The sequence below is a fragment of the Hemitrygon akajei genome, chromosome 10 (assembly GCF_048418815.1).
Source record: "Hemitrygon akajei chromosome 10, sHemAka1.3, whole genome shotgun sequence".
In the NCBI taxonomy this organism is placed as follows: Eukaryota; Metazoa; Chordata; class Chondrichthyes; order Myliobatiformes; family Dasyatidae; genus Hemitrygon; species Hemitrygon akajei.
The window spans coordinates 14,331,848-14,353,890 of record NC_133133.1 but is presented as its reverse complement, the minus strand read 5'-3'; positions in this window follow the sequence as shown (position 1 = coordinate 14,353,890).

Below are 22,043 nucleotides of genomic sequence, written 5' to 3'. Positions count from 1 at the left end.
GAGCCGAAAGAGTTGGGGGAGATTTTGAATAATTTCTTTTCTTCGGTATTCACTAAGGAGAAGGATATTGAATTGTGTAAGGTAAGGGAAACAAGTAGGGCAGTTATGGAAACTATGACGATTAAAGAGGAGGAAGTACTGGCGCTTTTAAGGAATATAAAAGTGGATAAATCTCCGGATCCTGACAGGATATTCCCTAGGACCTTGAGGGAAGTTAGTGTAGAAATAGCAGGGGCTCTGACAGAAATATTTCAAATGACATTAGAAACAGGGATGCTGCCGGAGGATTGGCATATTGCTCATGTGGTTCCATTGTTTTAAAAGGGTTCTAAGAGTAAACCTAGCAATTATAGGCCTGTCAGTTTGACGTCAGTGGTGGGTAAATTAATGGAAAGTATTCTTAGAGATGGTATATATAATTATCTGGATAGACAGGGTCTGATTAGGAACAGTCAGCATGGATTTGTGTGTGGAAGGTCATGTTTGACAAATCTTATTGAATTTTTTGAAGAGCTTATGAGGAAAGTTGAAGAGGGTAAAGCAGTGGATGTTGTCTATATGGATTTCAGTAAGGCCTTTGACAATGTTCCACATGGAAGGTTAGTTAGGAAGGTTCAATCGTTAGGTATTAATATTGAAGTAGTAAAATGGATTCAACAGTGGCTGGATGGGAGATGCCAGAGAGTAGTGGTGGATAACTGTTTGTCAGGTTGGAGGCCGGTGACTAGTGGTGTGCCTCAGGGATCTATACTGGGTCCAATGTTGTTTGTCATTTACATTAATGATCTGGATGATGGGGTGGTAAATTGGATTAGTAAGTATGCAGATGATACTAAGGTAGGTGGCGTTGTGGATAATGAAGTAGGTTTTCAAAGCTTGCAGAGAGATTTAGGCCAGTTAGAAGAGTGGGCTGAATGATGGCAGATGGAGTTTAATGCTGATAAGTGTGAGGTGCTACATTTTGGTAGGAATAATCCAAATAGGACATACATGGTAAGTGGTAGGGCATTGAAGAATGCAGTAGAACAGAGTGATCTAGGAATAATGGTGCATAGTTCCCTGAAGATGGAATCTCATGTGGATAGGGTGGTGAAGAAATCTTTTGGTATGTTGGCCTTTATAAATCAGAGCTTTGAGTATAGGAGTTGAGATGTAATGTTAAAATTGTACAAGGCATTGGTAAGGCTGAATTTGGAGTATTGTGTACAGTTCTGGTCACTGAATTATAGATAGATAGATAGATAGATAGATAGATAGATAGATAGATAGATAGATAGATAGATAGATAGATAGATAGATAGATAGATAGATACTTTATTCATCCCCATGGGGAAATTCAACTTTTTTTCCAATGTCCCATACACTTGTTGTAGCAAAACTAATTACATACAATACTTAACTCAGTAAAAAATATGATATGCATCTAAATCACTATCTCAAAAAGCATTAATAATAGCTTTTAAAAAGTTCTTAAGTCCTGGCGGTTGAATTGTAAAGCCTAATGGCATTGGGGAGTATTGATCTCTTCATCCTGTCTGAGGAGCATTGCATCGATAGTAACCTGTCGCTGAAACTGCTTCTCTGTCTCTGGATGGTGCTATGTAGAGGATGTTCAGAGTTTTCCATAATTGACCGTAGCCTACTCAGCGCCCTTCGCTCAGCTACCGATGTTAAACTCTCCAGTACTTTGCCCACGACAGAGCCCGCCTTCCTTACCAGCTTATTAAGACGTGAGGCGTCCCTCTTCTTAATGCTTCCTCCCCAACACGCCACCGCAAAGAAGAGGGCGCTCTCCACAACTGACCTATAGAACATCTTCAGCATCTCACTACAGACATTGAATGACGCCAACCTTCTAAGGAAGTACAGTCGACTTTGTGCCTTCCTGCACAAGGCATCTGTGTTGGCAGTCCAGTCTAGCTTCTCGTCTAACTGTACTCCCAGATACTTGTAGGTCTTAACCTGCTCCACACATTCTCCATTAATGATCACTGGCTCCATATGAGGCCTAGATCTCCTAAAGTCCACCACCATCTCCTTGGTCTTGGTGATATTGAGACGCAGGTAGTTTGAGTTGCACCATATCACAAAGTCCTGTATCAGTTTCCTATACTCCTCCTGCTGTCCATTCCTGACACACCCCACTATGGCCGTGTCATCAGCGAACTTCTGCACATGGCAGGACTCTGAGTTATATTGGAAGTCCGATGTGTACAGGGTGAACAGGACCGGAGAGAGCACGGTCCCCTGTGGCGCTCCTGTGCTGCTGACCACCGTGTCAGACCTACAGTCTCCCAACCGCACATACTGAGGTCTATCTGTCAAGTAGTCCACTATCCAATCCACCATGTGAGAGTCTACTCCCATCTCCGTTAGTTTGTGCCTTAAGATCTTGGGCTGGATGGTGTTAAAGGCACTAGAGAAGTCCAGGAATGTAATCCTCACAGCACCACTGACCCCATCTGGGTGAGAGAGGGATTTGTGCAGCAAATACGTGATAGCATCCTCCACTCCCACCTTCTCCTTATACGCAAACTGAAGAGGATCCCGGGCATGCCTGGTTTGTGGCCTCAGATTCTGTATTATCAGCCGCTCCATGGTCTTCATCACGTGCGACGTCAAGGCAACATAGGAAAGATGTCTACAAAATAGAGAGAGTACAGAGAAGATTTACTAGAATGTTACCTGGGTTTCAGCACCTAACTTACAGGGAAAGGTTGAACAAGTTAGGTCTTTATTCTTTGGAGCGTAGAAGGTTGAGGGGGGACTTGATAGAGGTATTTAAAATTATGAGGGAGATAGAGTTGACATGTTTAGGCTTTTTACATTGAGAGTAGGGGAGATTCAAACAAGAGGACATGAGAGTTAGGGGGCAAATGTTTAAGGGTAACACGAGGGGGAATTTCTTTACTCAGAGAGTGGTAGCTGTGTGGAATGAGCTTCCAGTAGAAGTGGTAGAGGCAGGTTCGGTATTGTCATTTAAAGTAAAATTGGATAGGTATATGGACAGGAAAGGAATAGAGGGTTATGGGCGGAGTGCGGGCTAGTGGGACTAGGTGAGAGTAAGCATTCGGCACGGACTAGTAGGGCTGAGATGGCCTGTTTCCATGCTGTAATTGTTATATGGTTATATGGTTATATTAGGAGTTTGAGGAGATTTGGTATGTCAGCAAGAACTCTGTGGCAAATGTCTGCATCTGTAGCGTGGAGACCGTTCTCGCTGGTTGCATCACCACCTAATATGGGGGTACCAAAGCACAGGATCAAAAGAGGCTTCAAAGAGTTGTAGATTTAGCCAGCTCCATTGCAGTCACAAGCCTCCCACCATTGAGGACATCTTCAAAAGGTAGTGGCTCGAGAAGGCAGCATCCTTAATTAAAGACTGTCACTATTCAGGACATGTCCTTTTCTCATTAATACCATCAGAGAGGAGGTATAGGAGTCTGTGGACCCACACTGAATGTTTTAGTAACAGCTTCTTCCCCTCTCCCACTAGTTTCTGAATGGTCCATGAGCCAATGAGCAACACTTCACTATTCCTCTTTTGCACTAATTGTTATTTTTTTGTTGTAACTTATAGCTTTTTAATGTCTTACACCATACTGCTGCCAAAAAACAATACATTTCATGACATATGTCAGTGATAATAAATCTGATTCTGATGTGTTCCAGGAATTTCAATTTTCTGGATCCTATGGGCTATCTGACAGATAGAAATTAGGATTCCGGAGGAACTTTGAGACAGACTCAAGCTGTGAGAGTTTGCTGTGCTCAAGCTGTACTTAATATGAGGAGGCTGAGTGACAGTGGGGCTGGAAGGGTCTGTTGAGTGTACCATATCAATTGTCACGTACAAGGAGAAGTATATTGTCGCTGATCTGATATAACTGTCAGCGAATCTACAAAATCATTAAAGATACGGTAATAAATTTAGTACCAAAAATGCAATCACGGGAATAAAGTTTTATTTAAAGAAGCTTGAAGGCAGGATATGAAAATGTCTTTATATTGAATACACTCAGTGGCCATTTTATTAAGTACAAGAGTGGAGCTAACCAAGTATGGTCTTCTGTTGCCGTAGGCCATCTACTTCAAGCTTCAACAAGTTGTGCATTCAAGATGCACTTTTGCACACCACTGCTGTAACATAAAATTATTTGAGATACTGTTGTCTTCTTGTCAGCTTGAACCGGTCTGGCCATTTCCCTCTGATTGCTCTCATTAACAATGTGTTTTTGCCCAAAAGAACTGCTGCTCACTGGATGTTTTTTTTGTATCTCACATTCTCGATAGACTGTTGTGCATGAAAATCCCAGGAGGTCAGCCATTTCTGAGATATTCAAACCACGTTGTCTGGCATCAACAATCATACCACAGTCAAAGTCATTTAGATCACATTTCTTCCCATTCTGATGTTTGGTCTGAACAACAACTGAACCTCTTGACCATTTCTGTACGCTTTTATGCATTGAGTTGCTGCCACATGAATGGCTGATTAGATATTTGTATTAATGAGCAGGTGTACAGGTGTATATAATGAAGTGGCAATTGAGTGTATGTTTGCAGTTTGCTATAAACTTTTTCATCTTTGTTTGCTGTGTGAGACAAGGGGAATTAAAAAGTAGCACATACAAAGTGCTGAAGGAACTCAGAAGGTGAGGTAGCATCTATGGAGAGGAATAAAGAGTGGATATTTCAGGCCAATACCCTTCATCAGGACTGGAAAGGAAAGCGAATGAAGCCAGAATAAGATGGCGGGGAGGGTTAGAATTAAGGCTACGAGGTGATCGGTGAGGCTAGGTGAGGGGGCAAGAGAGTGGATGAAGTGAGAAGCTGGGAGGGGACTGGTGGAATAGATAAAGGACTGAAGAAGGAACGAGAAGGATTAACAGCAACTTTAAATTGGGACAGAAAATTGAACTTATTCAATTATAGTGAAGCAATTTAATAGCATTTGACCTGTTAATTCTATTTCCACCATGGGTCTTACTGAGGTCAGTGCATCTGCATTCAGGAAGCAGAATATAACACACAATCACCACGTTGGTGCATATATCTCTAGATGGACTTTGATCCCCAAACTTCCCCAAAGTTGGTACGCCAGGTTCAAAGTACATTTATTATCAAAGAGCATATATGCCATCATTATACCCTGAGGTTCATTTTCTTGCAGGCATTCTCAATAAATACAAAGAAACGCAATAGAATCAATGAAAAACTACACACAAAGAAAGGTGGACATATGTGCAAAAGACAATAAATTGTACAAATACAAGAAAAACAAAATAATAATGGATAAATAAGCAATAAATAATATTGATAACATGAGTTGTAGAATAACATGAGCTGAACAACTTCTTCAACAGGTTCGACAGCTCAATCTCATCCTCACCGCAGAAATCCACACCAGGCTTACTTCCCTCACAGGAAAATAGCCACTCACAGGAGACCTTGCCCACACCCAGGATTACGGCTGCACAGGTGGAAGGTCAACTGAGGAAGATCTGTACCAGCAAGGCGGCTGGACCGGATGGAGTTTCCCCACGATTACTGAGGGCCTGTGAGACTGAGCTGGGAGAACCACTACAGCGCATCTTCAACATGAGCCTGGAGCAGAGAAGTGTACCCAGACAGTGGAAAACATCCTGTATTGTCCCGGGTACCGAAGAAACCACAACCAAAGGAGTTGAATGACTTCAGACCTGTTGCCTTGACGTCGCATGTTATGGAGACCATGGAGCGGCTGATAATACAGAATCTGAGGCCACAAACCAGGCACGCCCAGGATCCTCTTCAGTTTGCGTATAAGGAGAAGGTGGGAGTGGAGGATGCTATCACGTATTTGCTGCACAAATCACTCTCTCACCTAGAGGGGGTCAGTTGTGCTGTGAGGATTACATTCCTTGAATTCTCTAGTGCCTTTAACACCATCCAGCCCAAGATCTTAAGGCACAAACTAACGGAGATGGGAGTAGACTCTCACATGGTGGATTGGATAGTGGACTACTTGACAGATAGACCTCAGTATGTGCGGTTGGGAGACTGTAGGTCTGACACGGTGGTCAGCAGCACAGGGGCGCCGCAGGGAACCGTACTCTCTCCGGTCCTGTTCACCCTGTACACATCAGACTTCCAATATAACTCGGAGTCCTGCCATGTGCAGAAGTTCGCTGATGACACGGCCATAGTGGGGTGTGTCAGGAATGGACAGGAGGAGGAGTATAGGAAACTGATACAGGACTTTGTGATATGGTGCAACTCAAACTACCTGCGTCTCAATATCACCAAGACCAAGGAGATGGTGGTGGACTTTAGGAGATCTAGGCCTCATATGGAGCCAGTGATCATTAATGGAGAATGTGTGGAGCAGGTTAAGACCTACAAGTATCTGGGAGTACAGTTAGACGAGAAGCTAGACTGGACTGCCAACACAGATGCCTTGTGCAGGAAGGCACAGAGTCGACTGTACTTCCTAAGAAGGTTGGCGTCATTCAATGTCTGTAGTGAGATGCTGAAGATGTTCTATAGGTCAGTTGTGGAGAGCGCCCTCTTCTTTGTGGTGGCGTGTTGGGGAGGAAGCATTAAGAAGAGGGACGCCTCACGTCTTAATAAGCTGGTAAGGAAGGCGGGCTCTGTTGTGGGCAAAGTACTGGAGAGTTTAACATCGGTAGCTGAGCGAAGGGCGCTGAGTAGGCTACGGTCAATTATGGATAACTCTGAACATCCTCTACATAGCACCATCCAGAGACAGAGAAGCAGTTTCAGTGACAGGTTACTATCGATGCAATGCTCCTCAGACAGGATGAAGAGGTCAATACTCCCCAATGCCATTAGGCTTTACAATTCTACCACCAGGACTTAAGAACTTTTTAAAAGCTATTACTAATGCTTTTTGAGATAGTGATTTAGATGCATATCATATTTTTTACTGAGTTAAGTATTGTATGTAATTAGTTTTGCTACAACAAGTGTATGGGACATTGGAAAAAAAGTTGAATTTCCCCATGGGGATGAATAAAGTATCTATCTATCTATCTATCTATCTATCTAATCCTTGAAAGTGAATCCATAGTTTGTGGGAACATTTTAGTGTTGGGGTGAATTAAGTTATCATCTCTGGTTCAGTAGCCTGGTGATTGAGAGGTAATAACTGTTCCTGAACCTGATCACAAACGTGTCAGGAAAAATCTGAAGTTACCTCAGGAGTTAATCAAACTAAAACTACAGGCTGTCACACTGTTTCTACATTCTCTCTTGCTTAAGCTCTGTGACAGCATCTGTGCATCTCTGCTTCCAGATGGCTCTCTTTTACACCAGGCTCTCTCTGTGGCTAAATTTGACACAGAATGATGTTCCTCCCCACACCCTCTCCCGAATAAACCACTCCCAGACATAACAGGATAATAAGGCAACTGACAGCAACCTTCGCGCAAACAGCAGCATTAATAGTCTTTGACCAGGAATTATGACAAACGGTATAAATAGGAAGGAAGACCGGATGGGGAATTGTTTCAAAAATATGACAGAACTGGGAATAAATCAGTCATGGATTTCAATTTTCTTTTGACCAGAGCTGTACATGATTTCACCATGGCGGAAGGACGATCTCAGGCAAAAATGGCATTCCTCCAGCAGCACGATGTTATCTGAGGAATCTCTAAGAAAACATTCAGGCTGCACTAAGTGACAGCTTTGTTCTTTGTCCTTTCAATTCCAGCTGCTCAGAGTGACACGATTTGCATCAGCTTTCTTTTTACAGACAACACCATTACAAAGAACAGTGATTAACCGTTACATCCTACTTTTCTGTTTACTTATGGTTGGGAAATCTCTTTGCCTTTTTAAATACAGAATGTGGGTGGCACAGTGAAGAGACATCTGAGATACTTACTATACCCTGTAATGTGAGGGAGACAGAACTAAAATGCTGGAGTTGTTAAAGTAGGATTGCTGTTATTAACCTTGATATTTTATTCATTTTCCCCAATGTGGGTGTCACTGCCAAGGCTGGCATTTATTACCTATTCTGAAATTACCTTAAGAAGGTTGGGGAGAGCTGCCTTCTTAAACCGTTCAATCCGTATGGTAAAGGTCTTGTCGCAGTGCTGTTGTGAAGTGAGTTCCAAAGATTTACCTTGTGATGATTTCCAAATGATGATTCTCACCATTGCTTCTACTCCCTCAGGAAGCTAAAGAAATTTGACATGTCACCATTGACCCTTACCGATTTTTATCGATGCACGATAAAATGCATCCTATCTGGATGCATAACAGCTTGTTATGGCAACTGCTCTGCACGTGACCAGAGTAAACTGCAGAGTTGTGGCCACAGCTCAGCATAACAAGGAAACCAACCTTCTCCTTGCCTCAGTAAAGTAGCCAGAATAATCAAAGACCTCTTCACCCCTCAACTCTGGTCACTCTCTCTTCTCTCTTCCATCAGGCAGAAGATACAAAAATCTGGAAGCAGCTACCACCAGGCTGTATTAGGACAACTAAATAGTTCCCTAGGCCAATAAAATGAATTCTTGGCCTCACAAACTACCACATTATGATCTTGCACTTTACTCTTTACCTGCACTGCATTTTGTCCATAGCTGTTACACTTTATTCTGCATTGTTATTTCTTTGTCTTGTTCTACCTCAATGTACTGTGCAATGATTTGATCTGCACAACCAGTATGCAAAACAAGTTTTTCACTGCATCTCAATACGAGACAAGAAAAAGCAACACGATTGTAGGGAAGTTTATGCCCACAATGGAGCTGGCTGATTCTGCCACAGTCTGAAGCCTTCTACGATCCTGTGCAGTGCCCCCCCCCCCCCACATCCCCACCCAGATGGTGATGCATTGAGTCAGAATGCTCTCCACAGTAAATCTGTAGAAAATTTGCTAGAGTTTTTGGTGATGGCACTGTTGACCCCTCAATGAGAACTGGTGTGTGTTCTCTCGACTTCCCCTTCCTGAAGTCTACAATTACTTCTTTGATTTCGCTGACATTGTCAAGGTTGTTATTGTGACAACACTTGACCAGTCGATATATTTCGTTCCTGTATGACTCCTTGTTGGCATCTGAGATTCTGCCAACAACATTAATGTTATCAGAAAATTTATACAAACGTTGTAGATGCCATTCAAGCTGTGTCTAGCCACACAGTCACGAGTGTAGAGAGAGTTGAGCAATGGACTAAACATGTGGGCAAAGAAATGGCAGATGAGATACAATGTTGAGAAATGAACGGTTGTACATTTTGGAAGAAGAAAAAATCGGGCAGATTATTATTTAGATGGGGAGAAAATTCAAAAATTGGAAGTGCCAAGGGACTTGGGGGTCCTCATGCAGGATACCCTAAAGGTTAACCACCAGGTTGGATCGGCAGTAAGGAAAGCGAATGCTATGTTGGCATTCATTTCAAGAGGAATAGTGTATAAGAGTAAGGAAGTGTTGATGAGGCTCTATGGGGCACTGGTGAGACCTCATTTGGAATACTGTATACGGTTTTGGGCCCCCTATCTTTGAAGGGATGTACTGATGTTGGAGAGAGTTCAGAGCTGATTTACGAGGACGATTCCTGGAATGCAAGGGCTAACATATGAAGAATGTTTGTCGGTTCTTGGACTGTATTCATCAGAGTATAGTAGAATGAGAGAGGATCTCATAGAAACATTTCGAATTTTGAAAGAGTTGGACACAGTAGATGTGGAAAGGCTGTTTCTGTTGGTGGGTGATGCCAGGACAAGAGGTCACAGTCTTAGAATTAGAGGGTACCCATTTAAAACAGAGATGAGGAGAAATTTTTTTAGCCAGAGGGTCATGGATTTATGGAATTCGTTGCCACATACAGCTGTGGAGGCCCAATCATTGAGGGTGTTTAAGGAGGAGATTGATAGGTATTTAATTAGTCAGGGTATCAAGGGATATGGGGAAAAAGCCGGAAATTGGAACTAGATGGGAGAATAGTTTAGCTCATGGTGGAGTGGGGGGAGTAGACTTGATGGGCCGAATGGCCTACTTCTGCTCCTTTGTCTTGTGATCTTGTGAAACTTTGAAGTGAGCCAGTGTTGATTGTCTGTGAGAAGACAATGTTATCACCAGTCCACACTGGCTGTGGTCTGTCTCCTGGTGAGGAAGTCAGGAATCTAGATGTAGAGTGAGGTACAGAGGCCCAGGTTTTGAAGCTTGCTAATTAGTACTCTGGGGATGATGGGCTAGAATGCCAAGCAGTAATTGATAAACAGCAGACTGACATAGGTATTGTTGGTGGCCAGGTGATCCAAGGTCAAGTGGAAAGCCTTTGCTGTCTACATTGCATCTGCTGTGGACCTGTTGTGGCAGTAGGTTAATGACAATGAGTGCAGGTCCTTGCTCAGGCAGGAGTTAATTCTAGCCATATGCAACCTCTCAAAGCATTTTATCACAGTAAGTATGAGTGCTAGCTGGCAATAACGTCTTGCCCTGCTCTTCTTGGGCACTGATATGATTGAAGCCCTTTTGAAGCAGATGGGAGCCTTTGACCGCAGCAGTGAGAAGCTGAAGATATCCCCAAATACCCCAGTCAGTTGGTCAGTGCAGGCTTTCAGTATGCATTTGGGGTTTGGCATGTTGCGAGTGTTCACTCTGTCAAAGGATGTTCTTATGCTGGTCTCTGAGACAGAGATCACAGGGTCATCAGATGCTGTAGTGATACTGTTCCAGTCTTAACTGAAAGGTTGATTGTCCATTTCCCTTTATAGATGCTGCCTGACAGGCTGAGTTCCTCCAGCTATTAGTATGTTGTTTCATGACTAGGAAACATATTTCTAGTCTTTCATCTTCACAGGGACTAGATCCTAGAACTCTCTAACCAACACCATCTTTACCACGATGACTACAGGAACTCAAGAAGGCAGCACACTACCACTACAGCAAGTGGCAATGGGAATTCACCTCTGATTCCCAGACCCTGGAAATGAATACAATCAAAAAGCTCTTTGAGACAGTATCTAATTTGACCCATTTTAACACTATTTCCCCATAGCCCTGCACATTTTCCCCTTACACATGCATATTAATAATGTTACTATTGGCTCTACTTTCTCTGCTGTTTCAGGCAGTGCACTTAAATCATAAAAAAACTCACTATATGAAAGTGATTCTCCTCAACTCCCCCAAGCACTACAGCAATTACGCTAAATCCGTGTTCTTTGGTTATTGACCTTCTTGCAAGTGAACCACATTTCTCTTTATCAACACTATCAACATCTCTTTCATTAATAATCTTAACAATCAAACAACTTAGAAATGATCTCCCGGGCATTATGGAGAAAGACGCTGAGGTTAAGTGGATGTATGCACTGTGAAAGGGTCTCCGTTGGAGATTAATTTAATATCACTAACAATGTTTTCACCAATTTGCACTTTTATGTTTGTCAGAATCATTAGATGTTGACCCTTGCTGATGAGCCCATGTATTGCTTGAAATCCTTAAGGTGAAATCGCTGTCTGCAACACACTAACCAAGGCCTGTTTTCCGTTTCGGTTTACATTTGAAAGTGCTACAGGCAGGAAAATGCTCAAGGCTTCAAACTGAGGCTCTGATCTGAATAAAATTTGCCCTGGGGATTTAACATAGGAGGTGGCAGAGCCAGAAGCAAGTCTGAAAGCCAAAATAGCCTTCTCCTGCTCCTAATTTGTATCTTCATAAGACTGTATATAATTCTCACACCGGAGACCTGAAGCCAAGCATCGTGTTTGATATGCTTGTTCTGTATGAGGGAATGCAGTGGCTCCATACTTCAAAGTTCAAAGTAAATTTATAATCAAAGTACATATACTTCTGAATTAAGATAGCTCTGCTGAGGGTGAATGGCATTTTACTGGTGGTTTTCAAAGCAAGAAGTACAACTAAATACTTTATTAGTAAAAAACACAAAATGCTGGCAGAACTCAGCAGGCCAGACAGCATCTATGGGAGGAGGTAATAACAACGTTTCGGGCCAAAACCCTTCATCAGGAGTGAAGTAACATAGGATGGTCGAAGGGGGACAAGAAGTGGAGGGAGGTAACATAGGATGGTCGAAGGGGGATAAGAAGTGGAGGGAGGTAACATAGGATGGTCGAAGGGGGATAAGAAGTGGGGGGAGCATGCTTTTTGTAAAAAATTACGGTAAATGCTCACCACAAACAATGAAGAGTGAGTGAAGGTGAGGCTGAGTTGAGAGTTGAAGCAGCTGGGTGTGAGGCAAAGTTGGAGTGAAACTGACGCATGTTTGAGATGAAGTTGGGGCTCGCAGAGCAGAGGAGATTCAGGGCCTGTCCACCCAAACTGAGAGTGAGGTTTGATGGATCTGAGCGCCAGGGCAATTTTGGAAAGGTTGGGTACGGGCCGGAATATAAAGGTAGGGTCCAGGCCAGAGCAAATTGATGTGATGTAGCCCAGGTCTTAGATTGAGAAACATCCCAACGTTTGGTCAATTTAAACACTGGCCTAGGTGGATTGAAAGGGCAGGGTGTCGGGACCAGAGGCAAGGGTTGGGCTGGTTCTGCTCGCTGCTCCCTGACGATTACTCTACTCTTCACTGCATTGAGGCTGAGGCTGTTGGCCTTCTCCAGCTGCTCCAGGCTTCCTGACTTGAGGACTCACTTTCATTCTAAATGCTATTTGCATACTTTTATTGTTGGCGCAATTTCTTTTCTCTCTGCAAATGGGACATTTGTTAGACTTCTTCTCATGGGTCCCTTTGGGTTTCTTTGTTTTGTGGCTGCCTGTAAAGGAGACAAATCTCAAGGTTGTATAATGTATACATATTTGATAATAAATGTACTTTCAACTTTGAACTTTATATGTTACCATATACTACCTTGCAGGCATTTACAGCGGAAAAGAAATACAATAGAAATTTACAAAAAAATAGACAAAGACTGACAAGTAATCAACGTGCAAAAGAAGTCAAACTGTGCAAATAAAAAAAGAATACTGAGTACATGAGTTGTAAAGAGTCCTTGAAAGTGAACATGTAGTCCATCAAGTCAGTTCAGAGATGTGGTAAGTGAAGTTATCCTCATCAGTTCAGGAACTTGATGGTTGCAGGGTAATAACTGCTGCTAAATGTGGTTGTTTGGGACCTAAGGTTTCTGTATCTCCTACCTGATGGTAGTTGAGATAAGAAGGCATGGCTTTGATGGTGGAGTCTTTGGTGATGGATGCTCCTTCCTTGTGGTAATGCTCCATATAAATGCACTCAGTGATGGGGAGGGCTTGACTTGTGATGGACTGGGCTGTATCCACCAATTTCTGTAGATCCTTTCCAATCCTGGAGATTGGTGATTTCATACAATGCTGTGATGCAACCTGTTAAGATACTCTGCACTGTGCATCTATAGAAGTTCATCAAAGTTTTTGGTAATATGCGGAATCTACACAAACTTCTAAGGAGGTAGAGGAGCTATCATACCTTCTTTGGGATTAGAAATGCGCTAGTCAGAGGACAGATTCTCTAATATGATGACTCCAAGGAATTTAAAGCTACGGATCCTCTCAACCTCCATTCCGCTATTGAAGACTGGCTCATGGACCTCCAGCTTCTTCCTTCAGTAGTCAATAATCAGCTTGTTGGTTTTTCTGAAGTTGAGTCAGAGGCTGTTGTTTCGGCATCACTCAACCAGATACTCAATGCAAGAAAAACCCTGACTGTCCTCTCAGGTGGTGGTAAAAGATCAATTGTAAATTTACAAGTGATGACATATTCGTTGATAAAATATCAGATGCCAATAAGGAGGTTTATAGGTGTGAGATAGATCAGCTGGTTGAGTTGTGGCTCAGCAACAACTTCGCACTTAATATCAGCAAGACTAAGGAATTGATTATACAATTCAGGAAGAAAAAGTTGGAATATTTGGTATGTCATAAACATTTTTATAAATTTCTAAAAAAGTCTGGTGGAGATCATTCCGATTGGCTGTATCACAGCCTAGTATGGAGATTCCAATGCACAGGATTGCAAGATGCTGCAGAGAGTTGTAGACTCTGCTATCCCCATCATGGGCTCAAGTCTCCCCATCATCAAGGACACCTTGAAAAGGTGGCATCTCATGAAGGGGGCATCCATTACTAAGAACTTACACCATCCAGGAATGACTCCTTCTCTTTAATACCATCTAAGAGGAGCCACAGGAGCCGAGAGGCCCACTCTCAGTGATTGAGGAACAGCTTCTTTCCCTCCGCCATCAGATTTCTGTATGATCTATGAACCTATGAACACTGCTTAATCATTCCTTTTATCTTGCACTATTCATTTATTTTGTACTTCATAATAAATTTGTGTCTTTGCGCCATACTGTTGATACCAAACTACATATTTCCTATCATACAGGACAGTGATAATAAACCAGATTCCAGATGAGATCGTAAAACATTATTGTATTGTCTAGGGGCCAATGTCACAGTATCTCTGAGCTAATATCTACAAAACTGACCACATAATTATTATGAGTGCTTTGGGGAGCTCTTTGTGCTTCCTACATAGTAACAGTGATAATACTCATTGACTTAAAATACTTTGTGATGACCTGAGATGTGAAAGTCTCTATCGGAGATGTACCCTTGGAATGCAACGCTGCTTTGCATACCTCAACAGTCTGAAAAATGTGCAAGAGGGCAGGAGTACTGACAGGACTTCTAGGGTGCAATTGAATTGAAAGAATTCCTCTGCTCCTCTTGACTTCATAATATAACTTCATTGTTCAGTTATTCATTTAGAGATACAGCATGGTAACAGGCCATTCTAGCCCTTTGAGCCAGCATTGTCCATTTGCACCCATTTAACCTACTAATCCATAAATCTTTATGTGGGAGGAAACCAGGGCACTCAAAGCAAACCCATATGGTCATGGGGTGAACGCACAAACTCCTTACAGACAGTGGCCAAATTGAACCCGGGCCAACGGCACCATAATAGCATTACGCAATTTCTATTCTACCTTGCCACTGTTTAAAACTCACCTTTTAAGGGCATCATGGTAAGGACTGAAAATGATCTGGTTTCTGATGTTCAACGTCCTACATAAGTGCTCCATGTAGATGTGCTCAAGTGGTCCTGCAGCTGGCCTACCAGGAGTCAACGATGCTGTCATCTACCTGCTGAGCAGAGCCTACTCCCATTTGGATAATCAGGGCAGCACTATGAAGATCCTGTTTTTTTGATTTCTCAAGCGTGTTCAATACCATACAGCCTTCACGGCTGGGGAAAAGCTCTGTTCAATGCAGGTTGGCACTTCCATTGCATCCTGGATAATGGACTACCACTGTCTGACCACAATGTGAGCGTTTTCAGAACTGCGTGTCAGACATGGCTATATGCAGCACTAGGGCCCACAGGGGACTGTACTGGCTCCCTTCCTGTTTACCCTGCATACCTTGGACTTCAGATGCAACACTGTCATGCCATCTGCAGAAATTCTCTGATGACTCAGCAATAGTTGGGTGTATAAAGGGAGGAGGGGAGGATGAATATGTGACCCTGATAGAAGACTTTGTTAAATGGTGCAAGCTGAATCATCTGCAGCTCAACATTAGTAAGACAAAGGAGATGGTGATGGACCTTAAGAAGACTAATCCTGCACAACTCCCTGTTCCTATTGAAGGTGAGGACGTGGATATGATGAGGACCTACAATTATCTGGGGTGCACCTGGATCATAGACACGACTGGAGCACCAACATAGAGGCTGTGTAGAGAAGGGCCAGAGTCACCTCCACTTCTTGAGGAGACTGAGGTTCTCTGCAATATGCAGGCCTCTCCTTCACATGTTCTATCAGTCTGTGGTCACCTGTACAATCTTCTATGTGGTGATGTGCTGGGGCAATGGCATCAACATGGGTGATGCCAACAGGTTCAATAAATTGATTAGAAAGGCTGGTTATAGGAGTCAAACTGGACACACTGGAGGCTGTGGTAGAACAAAGGACCCAATGGAAAACTCTGGCAATTCTGGACAATGGTTCTCACCCTCTGCATACCACCTTGGCTGAACAGAGGAGCACTTTTAGTAATAGACTAAAACAAATATGCTGCTCGAAAGAGCGCTATATGAGGTCATTCTTACCCTCAGCAATTAGGCTCTATAATGAGTCAACCTATAGCCAGAAAGTGATTAACTCCCTCCTGTTAGACTGAGGTAACATTTTTTTATTCTTTCTTACTTCTCTTCTAATATTTAATCTGGACACTTGTAATGTTACTGCGACACTGCAATTTTCTTTGGGATCAATAAAGTATTTATCTGTCTCTCCACTGAGCACATCTACATGGAGCCCGGCCATAGGAAAGCAGCATCTATCCTCATGGGCCACCGCCACCAAAGCCATGTTCTCTTCACACTCCTGCCTTCAGGAAGCAGGTACAGGAGCGTCAGGACTCACACCACCAGGTTCAGGAACAGTAATTACCCCTCAACTATCAGGCTCCAGAACCAGTGGGGTTAACTTTGTTCAACTTGTATGTAACATCTTGGGAAAGGTTTCACTGCTAATGTAATGGTTTTTCCTGTAGTAGCAGGGTTTGGGTTATGGCTAGAGATAACAGGGGTTTGGGGACGTGTGCCAATCAATGAAGGGAGTGTTTTTTTTTTCTTGTTGTGTACCTGAGACTGAGGTGACTTGGGTCTTTTGTTTGGTGGAAGATGAAGAGAGAAGTTGTCAGAAAGGAGAGGTCCTAGACACCAGGATGGAGTGGACTTGGAGTGGGGCTGGGAGTCGACGAAGCCCGGGGAAATTGATGGAGGACCAATGGAAGGGAAACTGTGAGCTCCAACTTGTGCACATTAGACAGTTTCATTAAAATGGGCCCTTTTCTTTTTGTTTTACTTTACTAACCCTTTAGTCAAATTAAGAATTATAAAGCTAAATCGTTTAATTGCATATGGTGTACTGTCTGTTATTTTGTGGTACTGATTTGTAACAGGGTAACAGATCATGCAGCATCCACATAAACAGGATACACCTCAATCTCATACCTCTGGTGGGGCCAGAGATTGTCTTCCCTAGACTTATGCTGCTGACAGAACCTGAGGGTTACATACTTTAATAATAAACTTACTTTGAACTTTGAAGTCCTTAAGCAGCCATTAAGCCCTTTATTTCATTGAATGCTGTGATTAACTGTCAGAAGCTCCAGTACAATTTTAGTATAGATATTTTTCAACTGTCCATTATCCACTGAAATAGTACATGGGTTCCCAAAATTGGTACTTATTTTTCTTATTTTACATCCAAAAATGGGTGAGAAATCTAATATCTGCCCTGTAATATTTTACGCATTTTGCAGTTTTATCTGTGCTTTGGTATACTGTACAATAATTATTTTTGCAGCAGAGCAGAAATGTGGATTTTGCTGACACTTAGAATGTAGTTCCAATTTTACCATAAATGCATGTGTTTGAATGAGATAGTGAAGGTGTGAAGAACCCGATAAGTGCATGTGATTATGGAGAAGCAGCATTACAGATCACTCATTCAATATTAAATTAAAAACTTCTGGAATGTATATGCTTATTCTGTTTAAAAATGTCTCCAGATTTCGTACCAATTTCCACTTACTGCTGCTTATGGAAGAATTGGTTCCACAAAGGAGCAAGTCTAGGAAAAGAACACCAATCATCTAACATTTATTGTCATTGCACCTGAATTTATGGCTATTATTTTAATCTATATAGCCACTTTGAAAACCCTCTGCCATTAGGAACTCTGAAAATAACTCTTGTAAGTTCAAAACCTGACAATTCATTCTTTCACATCAACTGACACCAGACCCAGAAGGAGTAACACTGCTAAATGCAATACATGAATCAAATTTTTTCTTACGTTGGCAAGCAAAACTAGTCATAGCATCTATATTTGGTTTTCCTCTCTGAACAACATGCAATAAAATATTCAATCACAAATTCAGGATTAAACATTTGAAACTTATTTCAGTCAACCCAATAGTTTCGAAAGGGCATATAACAAAGAAAGGAGGCAAAATTTGTGTTAGATTACTCATTTAAATGGTAATTGCATGTTCTGTTATCAAATAAATTTGTGTTCTTTCACAGTATGCTATTAACTCAATAGTCCTGTACTGTGTTCAAATAGAACAAATTATTGATCTTGCTGCAAGTTTAATTTTGAGCACATCAGAATTTTGATACTGCAATATATTGTTTAACAACATCTTAATTGTGTCAGAACACGGGCTCAAAGCAAGCAAGGGAGCACATTCAGAAAAACTGGCAGGGTAACTTTATTCCATGTGGAATTTAAATTGTCAACTGTATTGTAGGTGAGTGTGGCACACCTATAGTGGTACCGAGCAGGAACAGTCTTACGTTCCAGTAATCAACCAAAGAATTTCCCTAAAACTCTAAATGAACTAGCACTATTATTAGTCATTTCAAACTTCACAGTTCAAACTAAATTTATAAACCAAGTACATATGTGTCGCAATATTCTACCCTGGGATCCACTTTCTTGCAGGCATTCACAATGGAACAAAGAAATACAATAGATCCAGTGCAAAACTGCACTCACAAAGACTGACTAACAACCAAGGAACAAAAAAAGACTAACTATGCAAATACAAAAAACAAGTGACAATGAAAAATAAATAAATAAGTAATACTGAGAAGGTGAGTTGTAGAGTTCTTGAAGTGGATCCATAGGTTGTGAAATCAGTTCAGTATTGAGGTGAGGTTCAGGAGCCTGATGGTTGAAGGGTAATAACTGTACCTGAACCTGGTGGTGTGAGACTTAGGTCATTTGGTATTCATTTTATCAAAAATCAACTGCATGAAAGATACTGATCGCTAGCATCCATCTCAATCACTGTCAAATAAAAAATGTGAGTTCCTCTTTAGGTCACTTATACAAGCTTCAGTGATCCCCGTTGAGAAAGTGGAGGGATGTAGGGGAAGGTAGATCTCCGGTCCAATCAAAACAGGCAGGAGAAAAGTTATAGATATGATAGAACAAATAGTTTGACATGAATGCATTTTAATGCTTGAAGTATTATGGGTAAAGGCGATCAACTTAGAGCATAGATTAGTACATGGATCTATGATGTTATGGTCATTACAGGGCTTGATTGAGAAAGGGTCAGGAATAGGTGCTTAATGTCCCAGTGCCTTGATGTTTTAGAAAAGTAGAGATGGAGTTGAAGGAGCTGAGGGAGTTCACTGCTAATCAGGGACAGTATCGCAGCTTCACACAGAGGGGACATAATGGAGGGCTTGTTCACTGAGGCTATGTGGGTAGAACTTAAAAATAGACAATCACTCTGATGAGATTGTATTACAACTTTACAGAGTTGTTTGTTTGGGGTGACAACAACTTCCCTAATATAAATGGAAAGCTTCTTAGTGAAGGTGGCTAAGATAGGGCAGAATTTGTTAGGTGTATCCAGGAGGGTCTCTTAAATCAATATGTAGATAGTCCAATGCAAGGGAGGTTTGCACTGGGTCTGGTGATGTGTAATGAGCGTGGCCAGGTGACTGACCTTTCAGTAAGTAAACAGCTAGGTAACAGTGACCACAGCTCTTTAAGATTTAAGATAGCTCTTGATAAGAATATACATGGAACTTGCAAAAGAGTATTAAACTGCAGCAGGGCAAACTACCAGAGTTTTGAGCAGGAACTAGGGAGAGTTAATTAGAAACAGCTATTGCACATATGGGCAAAGCAATAAAAACATGAAGTTTAACCCAGCCAAATATGAAGCGTTGTACCTTGACATGTTAAATGTAAAGAGGCAGTACACTGTTAAGGGCTAGACCTTAATAGTGTTGATGAGCAGAGGGATCTTGGGGTCCAAGTTCATAGCTCTCTGAAAGTGGCTATGCAGGTTGATAGGATGGTTGAAGGCATATGGCATGCTCGCCTTTATTACTTGAGGCACTGAGTTCAAAACTCAGTAAGTTATCTTGCAGTTTAATAAAACTCTAGTTAGGCTACATCTGGAGTATTGCATAAAGTTCAGGTCGCCCCTTTATAAAAAGGATGTTGAGGTTTTAAAGAGGGTGTAAAAGAGGCTTAACAGGGTGCTGCATGGATTAGAGGGCATATGCTATAACAAGAGACAAACTTGGGTAGTATCTTCTGGATTGGCAGAGGCTGAGAGGAGATCTGAAAGAGGTTTATAAGATTATGAGAGGCATAAATAGAGTACACAGACAGTATCCTTTCCTCAGGGTTGAAATAAATAATAACAGAGAGCATGCACTTAAGTTGAGAGGGGGTAATTTCAAAGAAGATGTGAGAAACAAGTTTTTTACACAAGGGTTATGGGTACTTGGAATGTGTTGCCTAGGGTGCTGGTAAAGATAGATAGATGAGGAAATGACATTCAGATAGGCACATGAATGTGAGGAAAATGGAATGACAGGGACATTCTGTAGGCAGAGGGGATTAGTTTAGTTGGCTATTTGATTACTAATGTTATGTACCCGTGACATGTGACAGTGGTACCCTTGTCACGTGACTGGGGTTGAAGCTATACTGGACTTGAGGTAATGGTCTTGTGATGGTGGAGTGATGTCATTTTCCCGCCAGTAGAGGTCATGTGACAGGTTTTTTTTACAGGGTATAAAAGGAGGACCCCTCCCTGTGAGGAGGGGCAGTTCGTGGCTGGATTTGCCATGTTGACTTCATGCCACTGTGTGATTTAATGTTATGACTCAGTTTAGTTGAAAGATGAAGTTTTATCTAATGCCTACATCTTAAAAGGTCATTGCCAGCAGTTTCTTTATAACACAGCTAGTTGAGAATCAGTGGAGAGTGAAGATCGGAGTTCGGGAGTTAGAAGATCGAGGAGAATTGATTTCGACGGTGCAACAGGTTCGACCTTGTTTGATCCTTATTCGGAAGGAATTTGTTGACTGTTCTCGTGTTAATCCCTGTGAAATAGCAGAAAGCATTGGAAACAGTTCTGTAAAGGAAAGGTCAGTGCCTTTAAGCCATTTCATTTGTCCATCTATGTAAATTCTTTGTGGGAAAAGTTTGATTTGGGAACCGAAACAACACGACGTGAAAGAGAATTTAAATCATCTTAAAAAGTCTCTCCCTTAAATGGACTGTGAGCATTTTGAACTTTTGCAATACTACTTTGAAGAACTGTTTTTGCAACATCGCTTTAAGAACTGTTTAAGCTGCCGCACAGCAGCTGATTTCCAGTTACATTAGTGATTTGTTTACTTTTGGGGGGGGTTTGTTTTCAGTGAATAAATGTGTTATTGGTTATAAAAACCCCTGCCTAACTCATATATTTATTGTTGCTTGAATCCGTAACATAAATATGGGGGCTGCGTCCGGATTGGATCATTTGAGTTTAAATGCTTGTTAAATTTTGAACCGGTGTTTTGGAAAAGGGGAATACTCGATTCTTTTGTTTGATTGGCTTGTGAGTGGTATTCGGTAACAATGAATATTGATGAGTTTCTGGCTTCGCCAGATACGGAGTTGTTAGCGAAGGGGAAAAAAACTGAGGTGTCTGAGATAGCTAGTAGATTGCAACTTAAAGGTATTTTGAAGTCTACATCAAAGGCTCTAATACAGAGAAAAATCACATCACACTATGTGGATTCGGGTGATTTTGATGAATCGATTTTAGAGTTGTTTCCAATAAGTAATATAGAGATGCAGTTGCAAATTGAAAAAATGAAGTTGGAACAAAGTAAAGCAGAATTGGAGCGTTGTAGGTTAGAAGCTGATCAGAAAAAAAGGGATTTTGAATATGCAATGACGGAATTAAGGTCTGGGAATCAGTCTTTTGGTTCTTGAAAACCGTTTGTTGCTAGTCAAGAAATTAAATTGGTCCCACCATTTAGTGAAACAGAAGTGGAAAGATATTTCCAACATTTTGAAACGATTGCTCAGATTTCAGAGTGGCCGAAAGATAAATGGTCAGTGTTGTTACAGAGTGTAATTAAAGGCAAAGCACAACAAGTTTATACAGCTTTAACTGCTGTGCAAGCACTTGATTATGATATTGTGAAAAAGCATATTTTAAAATCAATTGAATTAGTCCCAGAAGCG